Below are 12,017 nucleotides of genomic sequence, written 5' to 3'. Positions count from 1 at the left end.
CCTTTTCAAAGCATCCATAAAGACCAACTTTATATAAGCAAGAGCATCTATATGCAGTTTTGGTGTAAGGGGATGCCTAATTCTGCAGATACTCTGTGCAGTAAGTCAAACATTTCAGAAGGTACAGATTTTGAAAAAGGTATCCTAAACACAAGAACTGCAAATGGACTTTAGCTTAGGATGTAGACTTAACTATGAACGGACTTTTCTGCATTCTAGAAAGCTCAATGTTATGCACTTCCAGTTGTAAAAATGTTTACGTTCTAACTTGCTGGGAGTAGGGACACATATTTTCCATACCACCCATAAGCAAGCTGAAGTTATCTTAAAAATATCGTGATTTTGTGAATCTTTACGAAAACTGAAAATGATTCTGGAATTAACAAATATTTGACAGTACTGAATATCCCTTTTCTTCTGCTGTTGCCTGTTTTATTTTGATGTTTGATACTTAAAGTATTTTTGTTTAAGCCCACTCTTAACCATTACAGTCGATCCCAGTGTGAAGCTTGAATACAAGTTCCAATTTTATTTGTTACTGATCTTAACTGGGTCAAACTACATCTCACCATTAAATTTGTGATTAAAAGTTAGGAAAACCTTAATTGCTGAGAACAAACTATAAAAGACAGTGGCTTCCAATAAAGTGCCCTTTCTCATTTCAAAGGACCTGGGGGGGGGGGGGGGGGATGTTAAACTCATTTAAAAGTGAACAACTGCTTAGATGAGATGTTACCACACATTAGGAAGGACTAAATACAGCTGCTTGCTTAGAAACCAATACCATTTGGGAAAATGAGAGTAAGCAGATCAACAGTTACATAATACATAGCATCTCCCACACAATACTAATCAAAAAACAAGCAAACTGACTCAAAATAATAAGCCATGACAGAAAACTCACAGAACTACAAACATTATCCAGCAATGACATTTAATTAAGTTAATTATCATGAACAGTCAGCAATGGATGAATACTGACTCAAAAATAATAGGTATGGTATAGTAACAAACACACATAATAAAACATAACAGAATTGTTATACAATACTCCATTTTTTAAAAAGACCTTTGATTTGGACAGAGTTCTCAAGTTGAACAACAGGGTTTTTATTAAAAAAACAAAAAACAAAAAAACAAAGAAGTCAGGCCAAATACAAAAACATATTTTACATGTGTTTAGACTACATGCCTAAAACATAAGACTCAGTTTTGTTTAGATCTCAGCCACCCTTACACAAGATGAGGAAAACCAGATGTCATGCTCTGAATAAAAACAAACGGTGGAGTCAGACATCAGAACCTAAAAATACTTAAACCAGTCCAACTACCGAGGAATATTACATTAAACTTGTACATTTGAGAGCCAGTTCTAGTAATTATCCTCCGGACCTCCTCAATAGCAGCTAGCCGTAAATTAGAACATGGCTAGATCCAGACATATCACCATTTGGGGGAGAAAAAAAAACCACTTGCCTCCAAATAAAACAAGGAAACGTGTACACTTTCAGCATCAACTATTGTGTAGTTGAAATCCTCCTAACTAATAGCAAGCTACTTTCAGATACAGTTAAGGACAGTCTTTGGTATATGCGTTTGCAATTGGACTGTCATTTACACTTCAAGTTCTAGTGCAAAGCCCCATACAGTTACGCTCACTGTTTTATCCAGCTCTTTAAGACACCAGCTAGACAGGAGAGGAAAGGATTGAAAAGAGGGAGGGAGGGAGGGAGAGAGAGAGAAAGAGAGAGAGAGAGAAAGAAAAGCATAAATTCTAACATCACAGCACACATAATGACTGCTACCACATAGTACCCAAAATAAATGCAGTATCAAATATCACAGAGAAAACAAAAACTAAGTAATAAAGGTTTTATTAAAATACATTCAGAAAATTCTACTTTCTGGAAGAGTGATGGGTTGTTTCTTTTTTAGTCGCACACTTTTTTTGAAACTTATCGTTTGTAATCCATATTTTGTTCACAAGGCAAATCCAACAACTTACGTTAAACTGTGCGAGAAATTTGGTACTGTTAAAAAGGATTTAGAATGACAGTCCTAAAACAGTGAGCTGTCGGAGGTGGGGGGAGGAGAACAGGAATAAGTTTCTGCTAAAGACAACAGTGAACAACCTTCTTTAAATAAACCATTTAAAAGCTATGAAGTGACGATTATTTTTATCCCTGCCAAACTAAACAGTAATGCAGAGGTCAAAAAAAATGTAAATAGTCCAGTAGGCCATCCCAACCTTTCAACAAGATAAAAACTGCTTCTCGACAAGCACGGTAAGGGGAAGCCTTTATTGTAGGAATCTAAACCCCCAGGCCTGTGACAGAAGGTATATAAACTTGTCACGCATTTTTAAGAACCCTAGCACAAAATAAATCTTGAATAATCACAGGTGGTGTGAAATAAAGAGAGACCTAGCACAAAAATAAGCATCTATTCAACAGTTCTTGAACCTGCAGAAGACTTAAGACCCAGATCTCTAGACGAAAGCTCTGTTTCAGAGAGGTATTCAGCTAGCAGCCCTCTAAGAAACATGATAGCCATCTCTACCAAATCCTTGCTTAGATCCTAGGAAGAAGAATAGAGATGACAGAAATACTTTCAAGCCCATCAGCCTGAAAAAAGTACAAGTCATCAGTAATGCACTTGCTCATAGTCTTTACAACCAAGAAAGATAGGATTCTCTCCTATGCTTATCTTCACAAACACAAGTTCCCTATTTTTTGTAAGAATTATCCATATTTATGAAATCTATCATGGCTGTTGTTTCTTTTTGGATAATGTAGTGACTACGCACTCTCTAAAGACTGCATAGTTTTCAAATGAATGCTCCTAAAAAAGTGCATACAACTTCAAAGCCACTAAAAGATGGCTTGATCATTACAGTACTAATCTACTGCAAACAAAACAGACCACTCGAGTTTATTTTGCTTTCCAGAGTCATGTAAGCCATGATTCAGACAAATTTCTTGTTTCAGTTCAGGAAAGCTAACTCTCGTCTGTCTAAAAGAGGGTAGAGCACCCACATATCTTACAGGGGTTTGTTACTGTCTGTAAACACCCCAGCAGCTCAGACTTTTTCCATATTTTATTAAGAACAGCTACTCAAGAATAGATGCTAAATCAAATCAAAGTCAAAGAACCAGAAGGAGGATGTTTAAACCTTAGCAGCTGTTGACAAAAGCAATGGTAAACATACTCCTAATAAAATGTCACTGCGTACTGACTTCTGGCATAAAAAAAGATTGCAGTTTTTTCCCTCACAAGTAACAGTTTCAGGAAGAAGTCTTATTTACACTTATCAAAACAGACAAGGGTCCATTCTTCCACTGCCACCCACACCCCCCAGACAGCAGGTTGCACACCTGGTATTCATTTTGTACCTAGCTCTTATTACTTCAAGTATTTTCAGTTCAATTCTGAACTCAGCCTTAAAGAGATGTAAATGTTGTGCCTTCTCCAGCATTTGTCTTAAAAGTACTCACTTTTGTTAAAATAAAATGCAAACGTGGATACAAGAAAAAATAGTAGCCATTCCCAGCAACAAGTGTTTTCACCTTACTAAAAAACACCACACAAAAACTGTATCCTTGTTTTAAGGACAAGCAGGACAGATTATATCAGGATAAATTTATATAGCCAAATGGAAAAATGCCAACTTAATTACATCTGCTGTACAGTAGAGGATACAGAAGGCTGCAAACTTGGCTGCTTCTGTGGGCATGATGCTAAGCACAAACATCTTTCTCCCTCTAGTCTTCCCAGTGTTTCACCTCCCCATTTTCCTTGTAAAAACTTATAATTTCTTCTACTTTTTTGATCCACAGTCTTTGTACCACCCCTCCTTCATAAAAACCGTTCGTTCTTCAAATCTCACTCCACTCATTCCCTGTTCTTCCCTCTCTAGACCACTTCTCTCTTTGGTCTTCACCAAAGTAAGATTTTGCATAAATGGCACAGCAGCATAGGAAAAAAGTTTTATTGAAAAATGTCAGGTCCATACAACTTCAGTTTGACTATGTAGCTTCTGAAAGTCTGTTAATGCCACCAAAAAAGGAAATATGGAATCGTTCATATTATAGACTAAGGTGCTTTCAGAGTTATGTTGAAGTACTACAATTCTTTAAAATGTATTTAACTGTTAGATACCAAAGAGATAACAGTCCTATTATTAATCCTGTATTTCAAGAAAGTTCCAAAAGAATTAACTTTGTAATGCCTAACGCCCAGTCACATTTTCAAGAATTCCAGTGGTTGCCAATCCCCAATTTGTTAAAAAAAAAAAAATAATTCTTTGTCAAATCTAACAAAGGCCAAACATAAGTGGCAAAACTGACAACTCCACTTGAACTTCAAGTCATTGACTTAAAAAAGTACAACTCCTCCCATTTATACTTAATGTTCTTTATATATATAAATATATATATATCAGTTAAAAAAAAAAAGAGTACAAACATTTTAAACTATATTTTTCACTTCTACTGAAACTGTAAAAGCCGATGTTTTTCAGCACACTATCATCCTCAGAACCCCACTCAAAGCTTGCTAAAGTGAATGGAAAGAGTACTATTGATTTTAACAAACTGACTCAAGCCTTCAATGACCTAAAGTTATAGGTTGAAGTTAATGCAGAAAGTTTAGTTTACATTGCTTTAGAATTTGCAGTAACCCTGAATTCAACATTAAAAATACATATATACACTCTTATAATTACCTCACTCTATTCAGAAAAAGGAAAGCACTTAGAAGTTTCTTTAAAATTTATATAAATGTTTTGTTTGTTTCAGAATAACGCCAGAAATACAAAGGATGGTCAAGATGTTACAAGTTACAGCTTTCAAAATCTCACCAAGTTTTTCATTAAATCATTGCAGGAAGGAAAAAAATATTTTTCTACATCAATTCACTTTCAGTTACTTACTTACATATAAGAACTTGTGCTTCAACACTTGATGATGCAAAGGCAAACAAAAATAATCTCATACTTGTTAACTGCATCATTCTAATTCTCTGCAATTTAAAGTAACGTCAGCTATATAACAAGTGAAAAAATTGTAAATGCTAGTGAAGCACCTGAAGTATGATTACATTTGAGAACTTCACTAAAAGATAAAAGTTTTGTTTTTAAGTATAACAAATCCCATCTAACTGACATTACAAAGTTATAATCACTGCTCTTTTATTTGATATTACCAGCTATGACATTTGACAAGTAAAACAGTAAGCTCATCAGCTGTGTTTAAACAAACATCGGGGGGGGGGGGGGGGGGGAAAAAGTATTCTCATTTCAATTGTGCCTGGTTTCTTTCTTCATCTGCAGTAACACTGAGAAAAATTTAAACCAAGAACTCTATTATGGCTAAGTCAGCCATTTTCAGCTACCAAACTAAAGTTTAGTTCCATTTTAGTAACAGGAGACTGTGAACTGTAATTAACTCAGTTAAAGTGGAGATTACTTGTTGACATACATGTCGAATTGCTCAGAATAACACATTCTTTAAAATTGGAGGGACAAAGGGACATGAGATTATTAATGGAACTTGGTAACAAAAAAAAAAATCTGTACTAGCAGCTTAAATGCTTTGCTATCATTAATATAGTGTTACAAGATGAAGAATGTATTGATCTAAAGTTCTGCATGATCTCGACTCAGTGCAAAACTGATATGGCAAAGAGAAGTCGGAAAGAGAAAGCTAACGCCTAATTTAATACCACATTAAGTAGCTAGGAAATTTCACGTTACAGTGCCTGAGTGCGTGTTTGATTATTTGATTGCATTAAAATAACTTCTCATATAATCAATACTTCAATGTATTTTCTACTTAAACTTCTAATGTATTTGCAGACCTCACTATCTTGCAATGAGATCCAAAGAGGGATGGGATTCCTCCCCCCCACCAAAGGAATTTACATCCTGAATAATGCAAGATTAGAATGGCCATACACAAGTCTAAGACTGAAAGTGTTTTAACTAGTCTGCAATTTAAGCTATGCTTCTGTGATGAATACCATTGATGCTTTTACGCCATTTAGTGTTCCAATTAAATTAATACTTTTAACTATTATACTTCTGAGAAAATGCTAATGGAGACAATACAATACAATACCAGATCACAGTCTGAACAGTCATCCCCATCTCCCTGTCCTTATTTAAAAGGTAGGAAAAAAGTTAAGGTAATAAACAACTTTTTTTTTTTTTTAATTCTTCAAGAGAATTACACCACATAATTGAAGTTTCACAAATCCTGCAAAATGCAACTCATCCAAAAGAGGATTTCCTTTTACTGCTGTGACAAACCTAAATCAAAGTGATCTTTTACATATGAAATGCTAGACTCTGCATACTAGAGGACACCAATTCAACCTGGCCTTAGGAAGGAGGCAAAATAAAAGAGTTGCAGAACACTTCCTGCGGCTCACCTGTATCCCTCCCTTCGGGTAATAAACTGAAAAGAAAAAACAGGTTTCACAAACCTCTTCTACAGTCACTGAAGACAAAAATATTAGATGTGCAGAAGGAAGAGCAAAATTAAGTGTGATAAATCCCTCCTGAACCACTGTTACAAGGTTCTGCCCCCATACTAAGAGAACAGGCTTTATAGTAGCATGCATCAGAGAAATCAACAGGACGTGAAAGTATTACACACACTGCATCTCACCTTTTAATTTTTGCATCAACAAACAGATCAACGTGTTAAATGCATATGCCAGTTTCATTGTTTATAATGCGCTGGATAACGAGAGTAGAGACTGTTCAAGTACAGCGTATGTAGCCTGTCAGAAAAAAATTGTTTACTATACCAGTTCCTAAGAATTCCAGAAAAAGTTTTCTTTACTGTTATCACTAAAAGTCCCGTGCTGGCAAAAAAGCCTTAGCAGCTGTGCTGCATCTGCCAAGCAGGAGACCCAGATTAATTTTTCCCATCATTCTCCCAGCCCCTACCCCTGAGAGGGCAGCAATTACCCTGGAGGACTACACTGGAGAGGGAGCGCGTGAAATCTGGGCTGAGGGGGGAAAGAGGGCCTTTCGCCACGCCAGAGGGACTACTCCGGCTATCCACGGACACATGCACGACCTCTGCGGAGAAGTTTTACCTCGTCCTGACAGGAAGTTGCTGCAGTGTGGCAGTGTGAAAGCAGAGTCATAAAGGCACTGCAAGAATAGATTACCAAGGTTTACCTTATTCTTTTAGCGATTTGTTTTCTCTTTTTTTAATTCAGTTCATAAAAACAAGCTCGAATCGCAAATCGTTCCTATACTGTGCTTTATTCCTGACCAAGTATCAATATGTGATATCGCATGGCAAACAATATCATGGAAATTGTTGTCCAAAATACACAAATACAGTCCAGTAGTTCAGAGCATCTAATCTGCCACGGTATAGAGATCAAGGCAGACACATACCCCCCCCCCAAAAAAAAGAAAAGAAAAAAAAAGAAAACAACCAAAAAAAACCCACAGGGGGAAGAAGTGGGAGGCAACAGAGGTATGATCTCACTCCAGCAATCAAGGTACTGCAGCACGGCATTCGGAGAAGCAGTCACAAGAGAAAAATCACGGTCACAAGAGTTTCCTGCCTTTGTATTTGCACTCTTGCCGCTTTAACACAGCTTTTCGGACGCCCGCCGCGGGGCCGGGGGCGGCACTGCGCCCGCCGGGGCGCACAAACAGCGGGTCCCCAGCAAATGGTCTCCGCCGGCGCAACCCCCCTCGCCGCCCCCCGGGGACGGCGGAGCGGCAGCCCCGGCCGCGGGGCCGCCCCGCCGGGGGAGAGGGGCTTTACCTGGCCGCGCCGCCGCCGCCGCCGCCGGGAGCCGTCCCTCAGGCACACGCTCGGCGCTGGAAGCCGCCCGCGCCCCGCGCCACCCCCGGCCCGCTGGCTGCGGCGTCCTCTCCCCGCTCAGGACATGGTCTCTCCCACAGCGGCGGGCTGGCGCGGCCGCGGGCGCGCCCACTCGGCGAGGCCGGGGGGAACCGCTCGCCCCGCTCCCCGGGCTCCTCTAATGGCGGCGGCTGGAGCGGCCCAAAGCAAAATAAACCCCCATACGGCAAGGAGCCTCACGTCAGCCCAGCCTGCCACCCTGCCCCGCGCTCATTGGCGGAGCGGCCGCCGTCCCCGCCGCCAATGAGCGCGCGCCTCTTTGGGAAGAACGGGTGATGTCATCCTCGCCGCGGGGGCGCCTCATTGTGAGGGCGATGGGGCTCGCCCCGCCCCCCGCCGGGCGTCGCGGGAAGCCCCGCCCCGCGCGCGGAGCCCGCCCCCTCCCTCCTCCTCCTCCTCCTCCTCCCCCCACCGCGAATCCCCCTCAGCCCCCCTCGGCCCCAGCTGCCCCTCAGCCCTCGCACACACCAGTTCGGTTCGCCCAAAGGGCCCGGCGATGCTGTCGTCCATCACCGGCTGTAGCTTTAGCTACAGCTTTAGCTGTTTTCCCCCCAGAATTTCCCGCCTTTGCAGAGACGCGTGCACAGTATGAACGACGCCGGTCCACTGCGGTCGGCGCCGCTAACGGGTGTAACACGGTTTCATTAAAAGCAGTGGCGAGATTGTTCGTGTAGTCCAAAAGCCGATACCATAGGTGGTCCATGAAGCTTCTAACGATTTTGTGACAAGGGCCCCGGCCAGCTCTCCGACGGGAGGCGCGGAAGGCCTGAGTCCCAGGTGCTACCAGGGCAGAGAGGAGCGCGAGCGGGGCCCGGAGCCCGGGCTGCGCAGGCTCCAGCGCTCCGGCTCATTCCTTCCATCATGGCTCAACAAAACGCCTCGCCAAGGGCCTCAAAAAAACAAACTACCAAAATGTCCTCAACGTGTTCATCCCTCGGGGTCCCACTGAGGGGAGTAAATGCATCGAGGTGGCGGTGCCTGCGAGACCCCTTCGGCCAGGGAGTAGACCCAAACGCGGCCCTCCCCCGGGGAACGGCCACAGCAGCGCGTCCGCGAGCCCCTGAGCCCCGTCCTCCAGCTGGCCACACTGCCGTGTCCTCGATCCCCCCCGACCGGGAGATCCATCCCTGCTCGGAAAAGCCCCCGCCGCCCTCCCTTCGGCAGTGCTGACAACCAACCAGGCCGGTTGTCTGCCCAGCAGACAACCAACCCAGGCCGGAGTCGGGACAAGTCACATCAATTATTTATGAGACTGCAAGAGAAATTTGTCTCTGTTTACAATTAAATTAGTTCTCTGCAAACATCCAAAAAAAAAAAAAGAAAACTGATGGGGCATTTGTCTTTCTCAAATGGGTTATTTACTAAATTCTCTTTTCTGTCTCCACTGAACCAGTTGGGCCCCAGCCTGCATTTTGGGAAACACACCAACAGTTAAATATATTTAGCGACAGCAAATATTGGGACAGTATTTTCTTTCACACACCCACATGTAAGATTCAGATGAACTTGGATAAGTCATGTAAAAGGAATATTCCTTATCTTAAAGAATCATGCCATCTTCATGATTAGAAAAAAATCAAAAAACATGTCCCTTGTTCTTAGCATTGAGGCAACATGATGGAAAAGCTGTCATCTAAGCCAGCAATAAGTAGAGCAGTAAATCCTAAATGCTACTACAACTGTTTAACAATGGGAAATTTCCACACATAACTGTTATAGATTAGACTTAATAAAAAAAAGATAAGAAAATGAAAGGAATTTGTAATCTTGGAGAAAATGTCACTTCAAATTCATCCAGAATATTTCCTAAATCTGCCAGGAAATCATTTGATGTTCATAGAAAGATATTTTAAACAAAATACAAAAAACACTGGAACGCCACAGTAGGAGGGTATAATATAAGTTTACGACACAGGAAAGAACTTTAATGAAACTAGACTCATATCACTTCAAAGACCACTTTGTTCCATAGGAAAGAGAAAAATTATGGCCAACTAAAAAAAAGCTATTGAAAGAATTTTAGAAGCAAATGATTTCTATGTCTGCATAGTTACTCTGCAGAACAGAAACATGACATGTAATGAAATAGGTATCTGTTGGGGCATATAGTCTCTATATAGGATAGGAAAGCAAATATAAATGGTAAAATGGAATTTGTAGATAGTTATCAGAGCTGTTAATTTCAAAAGTGAATTCTGGATATATCTCCAAATCACAGGACTTATAAGCTATAGTTATTGACTGTATTATTCCTAAAACTATCTCTGTGGCTTTATATTGAAAACTGTTAGCATCTTCTGCCAGGTTTACTTTGAAGGAATTTGCCATTTGTTCTGGAGTTTAAACAACAAAATACAAGAGGAATGACCTTTTATCAGTTTAGAACATCGATTTTTACACATACATTTTATCTAGTAATAGCTTTCAGGCTTACAATTTGGAGAGAAATCAAAATCTATGTGAACTGATAACCCAGTTCTCAATAGATTTGGTATTTGATCATCTTTGTTTTTTTGATAGCAGAAAGATCATTCTATTTTTCTTAAGAGGTAGCAAAAACTGTATGTAAGTACTAGTTTCATATATTCCACCCAAAATTTCGGTTTCATTCCACCAGCTTAAGGACAAATTTTAACTCCCTAGTAATGAATTTGGAACATTGATATTAGTTTGGCAGATTCGTATTTTATTTTAGGACCTGTTGTTTTGCAGAGCTGAATTCACTCATGCCTTGCAGATTATTTGCCTTTACTAACTGGGCATGTAAGAAATGTAATTGCCCTTTGTAACTCAGAATAAACCCCCAGCAAAACTATGCACCTTTATTCACATGTGAAAATATAACTTGCACATATATGTCTTTCAGCTTTGCTTTTTTCCACTTTTCAAACATCTTTAACTCTTGTTCCTCTAATGCCCACTCTTTTTTCCCCACCATCCCCAACTCTTATAGGCCTCAGATCTCTTTTCTTTCCTTCCAGTTCCTCTAGAATAAAAAGAGCTTGTTCTTGGCTCTGGAAGAGAAAATTTTAGATAGTAATCTTTTTTTAAAAAAAAATCAGAACTCACAGATTTGATGAAATCAGAACATCATACACGAGAAATGAAATTTCACAGAAATATCCCCGGAACCCAGACAAGAAATCCACCTGGTTCCTCGTCAGCTTGCCCACCAGGTCCTCGCCAGGCGGGAGCTGCGCCGTCAGCGTTTGTGCAGCAGCCAGGAGCACAGGCGGCCTGACGTGGGAACCCTTTGTGCCGCTAAGGTGGCAGCCTAGCTGGCAGCCAGCTAGGCAGATGGCTTGGAAGTTCCCTTCCTTTTTGCAAAGAATTTATGAATTTAGGATTTTTCAGAACAAACCACTGTTTCCAATTGTAGCTATCTCCTATTAAATGAGAGCACATTGCACCATCCTGCCTTCTAAGGTGCCCTGCTTCTTCTGGCCTGATGCTCGCTGTTAGTGAGGTTGCTATCCTCAAACCTCCCTGACATTTCAGTTCTGATTCACCCTATTCGTAACTGAGCAAATGATACAAAAAGCTATAGTTAGAAGAAAAGCATTGAAACATTTCACAGTAGCATATGTCTAGATGTTGCATACAATATCTGGGAGAGTCAGCTAATAAAACTGTGCTTCACTTAAGCAAAAAGACAAACACCAAATTATTTCATGCTAGCATTCAGCATTGTGCTGCAGCAGGATTGTCTCAGCCCAGGTGCAAAGATTACATCTAGTTAGTGATATGTAAGTACAGCTCTCTCTTATGTAATTCTCTTTACCCTGGTAACTACTCGTCGTCAGGCAGAGCGCTGGCTCCCATTAGGCAATTCCTCCTCAGCTTATCCGAGAGCAGGGATGTGCGTGCTCACCAGATGGTTATTTCTCACTAGCTGAACTTCGAGGATGCAGAACTCCCTACCCAGACCAGCCCCTGCTCTCCTGCTCCTGCCACTGCTCTATTCAGTGTTCGCAGGCTATTTACAATCAAGAAAGACTTACAACTGAACTGGAACACTTGGCTAAAGGGGAAGGAAAAGAAACGCACAAAAATCCAAAGGAAGCACAGTCGTTGAAACTACTGAAAACAGGATATTCTAAATGGGTGACTGCTTTGCTACCATTT

General features: G+C 40.9%; 1 protein-coding gene across 3 annotated transcripts in view; it reads right to left on the bottom strand.

Moving 5' to 3' along the window:
• The window catches only part of ZRANB1 (zinc finger RANBP2-type containing 1), a 48,243-nt gene extending 40,144 nt beyond the window's left edge, over positions 1 to 8,099 (bottom strand). Inside the window, exons 1-2 of one of the 3 annotated variants that reach the window (XM_064514362.1) lie at positions 7,794 to 8,099; positions 6,669 to 6,783 (exon numbers count right to left, since the gene is read on the bottom strand). The gene's annotated coding sequence lies outside the window, so the exon portion shown is untranslated. Of the gene's footprint in view, positions 1 to 6,668; positions 6,784 to 7,469; positions 7,635 to 7,793 lie in introns of those variants that run through there. The other 2 variants (XM_026115908.2, XM_026115912.2) reach the window with 2 other exon arrangements.
• Positions 8,100 to 12,017: the final 3,918 nt, after the last annotated feature.

This window comes from Dromaius novaehollandiae, chromosome 6, assembly GCF_036370855.1.
Source record: "Dromaius novaehollandiae isolate bDroNov1 chromosome 6, bDroNov1.hap1, whole genome shotgun sequence".
NCBI classification, from domain to species: domain Eukaryota; kingdom Metazoa; phylum Chordata; class Aves; order Casuariiformes; family Dromaiidae; genus Dromaius; species Dromaius novaehollandiae.
The sequence above is the reverse complement of the archived record's forward strand: the minus strand, read 5'-3'. Positions and strand labels throughout refer to the sequence as shown.